The sequence below is a fragment of the Trachymyrmex septentrionalis genome, unplaced genomic scaffold (assembly GCF_001594115.1).
Source record: "Trachymyrmex septentrionalis isolate Tsep2-gDNA-1 unplaced genomic scaffold, Tsep1.0 scaffold98, whole genome shotgun sequence".
Lineage (NCBI taxonomy): Eukaryota > Metazoa > Arthropoda > Insecta > Hymenoptera > Formicidae > Trachymyrmex > Trachymyrmex septentrionalis.
Window position 1 is genome coordinate 79,105 of NW_017306171.1, and position 5,589 is coordinate 84,693.

Below are 5,589 nucleotides of genomic sequence, written 5' to 3' on the forward strand. Positions count from 1 at the left end.
TATATATATATATATATATATATATAAAGGTAGGGATATAAAAGACCTTTTTAAAATATTTTAAAATATAGCTTTATTGTTAGTGTTAAAATGACATATACACTTAATGCTCTCCGAAAACCAAAGCGATCAACTCGAAATCAAGTATGTCGTTGCGGTCGAAGGATTCGTTATCATACATCGTTTTTAGCATGTTCGCGGATTTCGTGACAGTGGATAGCGAGAAGTTGTGAAAATTTTTTGTCGACGTTATCAGTCATTGTGGTTAAGGAGGAAATGAGACGATTTACACAGTATTCGAGAATAATTAAATATATTAAGTACAGTGCTTTTCGACATGGATAGACGAGCTGTACTTGTTTTTAGACGCAGTATTGGTAGATTATTGATTCGTCCAAAACGTAACGTTAGATTTCCAACGTACATTGGGGACGGCGCACGTATTCCTCTATTATTCTCATCGTACTGCAAAAAGACGTGTTTTTGTTCGAGAAGCTCTCTCCAGATGTCCGGTGTAATTAAAGAAAAAAATTAGTTGATGGAAAAAATAGACGCAAAGAAAAAAATACCTACTTATTTGATTTATTTTCTTTATCTGGATTTTCACTAATTAAATCATCGAATGTTTTCTTCTTCTTCTTCGCGCTTCGTTCATCACAATCGTCCTGTTCTATGAGATAATTTTCGATATCCGCATTATTGAGTATTTTTGTATATTTTTTTTCGCAGTATCGTCCTTACGATCGAAAAACTTGGAAAGTGCGTACAAACGATGTTGTCGGAATGATTGTTCGTTTCATACTGATCGTTTAAAACTATTATAGTATTTATTATATATGTCCTTCCATCCTTTCCTCCTCCTCCTTCTTCGTCTTATTTCTCATTGTGTTTTGTCAATATGTATTACTCGATCGAATTAGTCGACCTAAGATATCCTGCATTTGTTGCAATAATCCGTCTCTCGAACATTCGACGTTGAGTACGTTTATATTAAATTTACCAGCCTCTGTTACGGTTCTCGTGAACTCGTTAAATTTGTAAAATTGTTGTTTTTTGGCAAAGTATAGATTACCATCCATATATCGGAAGGCCAAGGTCGGAGCTGACGGTATTCCTGGGAATACCGCTTGTAACGATTGATACGAGCGAACACTCATACTACATTCGTCTATCTGCGCCACATCGTTATTATTGAAGATTGCATAGGTTTGTCCTCTGTTAGTATTTACTACAGTATCGATCAAAGCGGGGGAAATCCTAGACTCGAGAGACGTTTTGGCCAACCTTCTTTCAATTTGAAAATGCGATATTCGACCATGTAAACTATATTATTTACAAACGGTACTATTTCACCCGAAGACCTTTGATATGCGGCTGATAAGGAGAAATTATTCGGAAGGAAATTCATGTAACTGTTTAGTACGTGTGGTTCATCGTATTTTGTATCATCTATATTTATCGACTATATCTAGCGTTGATATGGTACGTGACGAATATTCGGTGATGTAATACTAACACCGTATCCACATATTTTGAAGTACAGAGATCTATGTACTCGGGTTTATTTGTCGTAATTTCGGTAGTTGACGTTGGTGATGGTTGTTGTTAGTCTTGGATTTTTAATTCCATAGAGTTGTTGAATGGCTAAAATGTCCTCTATGTTTAACAATTTTATTATTATTACTAGTAGTGACAAATGCGAACATTATGGAGTCTTCTCACGCGAACTGTGTGTTAATCCTAATGCGTGTCCAATTTCATGTATTAATGTGTCCTTGTTATAATAGATTTTTCGGTTAGATATATATGCCACGGTTCTGCACTATCTATGTGTATTTCAGCAGTGTAATTGGCAACGTTTGAAGGCTAGAACGCGTGAGCGAGTACTCCACCAGGTCCATCAAACGAAGAGGAGCAAATTTCTTCGTTACGTTTACGATCAGCGTACATGTGTGTGCCACTACGATAAGATATTAAGATGTCGGGATTTAACGTTTTACGTTCGAACGATAAAGACGAATTTGCGGTCCATAGCGAGAATGCGAATGCGGTAATTTTCAAGGTGTGCGCATCCGCTAAATGGAAGTTCCACGTAAGATGTGTTTTCGCCCATTTCTTCCTGTATTTTGCTCGTGGTGCAGAATGTCCAGGAGACCATATTGTGGTTTACGCATTTGATACAACGTATAGTTATTCAATGTACCATCACCCTGTATTTGATAATATTCTTGAAATAACGAAATCGCCTGTTTAATTTCTCCCTCTTCGAATGCTAATTGCGTATTGTTTTCAGCGTTACTCAAGTAGCCGTACTTTTGTAGATACAGAATTATTTCGTATCTATACTTTGACGATTCGTCGCTGTCGTCGATGTCGTCGTCCTCGTTGTCGTCGTAGTAACGAAGACGATGATGATGATGATGAACGTGAGAGATATCGCGATGTAACACAATTATACGACACGCAGTAGAAACGATGTGTACTCGCTTTGTCAAGAGTTATGAATCGCGTTTCGTGATTTTTTTATATATACGACATGCAGTAGAAACGATAAAACGCTTTGTCAATAGTAATGAATCGCGTTTCGTACTTTTTTATATTTTCAGATAAGACTCTTATCTATTTAAGAGGAAAGGAAATGACATCATAAACATTTTTGTAAGATATAATATATTTAACGGAATATGTGTTTTACATTACAATATGATAGTGTGTGAAATTCGATAAAGAAGGAGAGAGCTTGAAAAAATATATTATACAATTTTGCGAATAACATTAGTCAATTGTACTCTATTACCCTATCGTGAATAATAAGACAATAAGCTGTGGTGTTCAGTGGAATATTTTCCTTACATTCGAATTCTATACGAAATTTTATCCACAGTAGCGCTTTTTATCGATTCGTTTTGGCGAGAACAATCAATCACTACGAATTCAATCACCGTGTACAAGAAATTCTCCGATAGATAACATAGCATCGCGATTGTTGTTATCGTAATATGTATTTTGAAATTTTACATACATATCGTAGAGTACAGCGAATTTGTCGCGTTCGATATCTAAATTCATGTCGTCGTAAGGATAAAAATCAGAATTTAGAAAAAGTTTTATATTAGTGAGGTTACATGCGTCAAATTGCGAACCATTTTGCGATACGTACGTTTCTTCTTCCGGTTTGAAGCGCAAAAATTATATATCGCGGTTTTTCGAATTGCGATGTTGTTTTAACAGCCCACGAATGCTTCGTTGTGCTTTGAAGTAGAGGAAATTCGTACAAATCCCACAACCGGAAAGCCATGCTGAGATATCGTCCACCTTCCAACGTTCGCAAAAGTGATAATTTATTGATATCGTTTAGCACTACATGTGGCATTTTCCATTGTATCTTCAATAGTGATTTTTGGTTCCGTCGATTCGCGCGCCACAACGCAATTGTTATCGTTACACGCATGTATCAGGATAAGTTCGTGTCGCGCGTTTATTACTATGCGTTTGTAATACTTGCAAAATCCTAGGAGTGTGTTGAGTGGTACGCAAAAGTTGAAATCCTCGGATGGCGGTGTGCAAAATAAGTGCACTGTGCCGTCCCATCCTACATTTTCTAATGTTATACTCTTGCTAGTGGTTAACGATACGAAATTTTTGATCTTACTAGTAATACCAACGTTTCTAGATCTATCGATTTCCACCGTCTAACTCATACTGAATCTCATTGAACATGAACGCAACGCAATTATTCGATAGTCGTGGAGGATGCTCTTCGGATGTGTTTTTTTTTCATCTCGTTTTTTCGTTGAAAATTTTCCCTCAATGTAGAGAAAACTTTCCCACGGTAACGTGTACAAATCCTGGTGTTGTATAGGTATTCGTATTTCATGGCTATCCAATGTGGTGTAAGTGTGGCGTATGGGTTGTAAGTGTGAGTCTCGATCTTAACGATACGATGGGCTCACCCCCTATATTTAGAATATCGACTTATTTTTCACGACGAATCCCAGAGATCGTAGAAATGCGACGTTCGCAGCGTTCAATCTGTCTTCCGTTCCTCTCTGCTTTCTTCTAACGTATCGTTCGGTGAGCAATGATAATTGCGACGTCTGCGGTATGATTGTGGTGAATGTATTCTTACAATCGTGCGACTCGTTTAGAACGAGCATCTTTCGTTCGAGCATATTTTTTACCGTCTGCGTCGTATATGAAGTCGAATCGATATCTCTTCTCTATGAAGGTTTATCAATTGTCCGTTTTGATCCACTATACGTATCATTATATCGGTAACGTTTCTCGCGACGACTGGGAGATAAATGACGTGTGTGGAAGTATCGGACAATTTATATCCAGGTGGAACGTTCACCGCGAATTCGTGTATCGTATGCGCTGGTTTATCGTTATTGTACGCACCCGAAGTAATGTTGCATTCTATACGAATTATAGTTACATTCATAATGTTTACAGGTTTGTCAGACGCGTACTACTTGTTCGGTTGTATTATGCGAGATTTTAAATAATAGCGAACCGATGTCATTCGGTGTCGTAAAATTTATTCGGTACGCACATTTGATCTCGCTTCTCATAGTATTCTCGTTGGCTCGAAGAATCAGTATCTCTTCTTTATGAGTACTATCGTCCCCGTCGTCGTCATCGTCGAATATGTATTCATCATCATTATTATCTTTATCGTTAAGCGTTCGTCATCGTATATGACGAATAGCAACTCTCAGATACTTGTTTACAGCACTCAATTCGTACGATCCTTCGGGAATCGTGATTATTTTATCGTCGGTATCGAAGTAGAATTTATTATTTGTGGAAATAACATTCGGTATCGCGTTGTACGTTTCAAAATTCGTAAGACCTAATTCGTATTCACCATTACTTAAATTGAACGCAGAGAAGTAACTCGCCGTGAGGATACTGGTTGTTCCAGTCAACGTAAGAGTCAATGACATGATGTAATCGAAGGTAAACGCTCAACTGAGATAACTCACGACATATTATTAGATATATTTTTTCCTCCAATCTATTTCTCGAAGAAATCGTAGACACAATTGACCACAAATACTCTGATCGAACGTTTGATAAGAGATAAGAACGTTTGATGATTATACGTTACGTTGCTTCCGAGATAGTGTTCGAGTTCCCTTGACGGTCTAAGATTGCCAAAACCATCGAAGTAAACGGCGTTATTTCCTTTTTTCGCATAAGCAACCCAGTGTGTGCCCGCATTTTCAGAATTATCGAGATTTTCGACCGAATTATCGACGATACCGCTTTTATTACGATGCGTTTCGATTCATTATTTCGTCGGTAACGCGTCACGCATAAACACACCTCTGAAGAATAGTAAACGCAGCTTAACTGTTCGTTCGTTGTGATACCGGAAAGCGGTATTTTAAGAGCCTCTAACGTTTCCTTCCACGATGTTTTTTTTTTATCTCTTGCCTTTCTTTTCCTCACGCTACCACTACGTTCGTAGGGCGCTAGATACAGTCCGCGACCTTCCGTCTGACGTCGAGCGGCTTTGCGATCGCTTACAGTTCTCGCTACATTCGCCGCTCCACCGATCAAAGATCCGAGCGCACCTAACAT

General features: G+C 38.0%; 1 pseudogene; it reads right to left on the reverse strand.

The window, feature by feature from the left end:
* Window positions 1-889: 889 nt before the first annotated feature.
* Window positions 890-5,589, reverse strand: LOC108756340 (annotated as a pseudogene).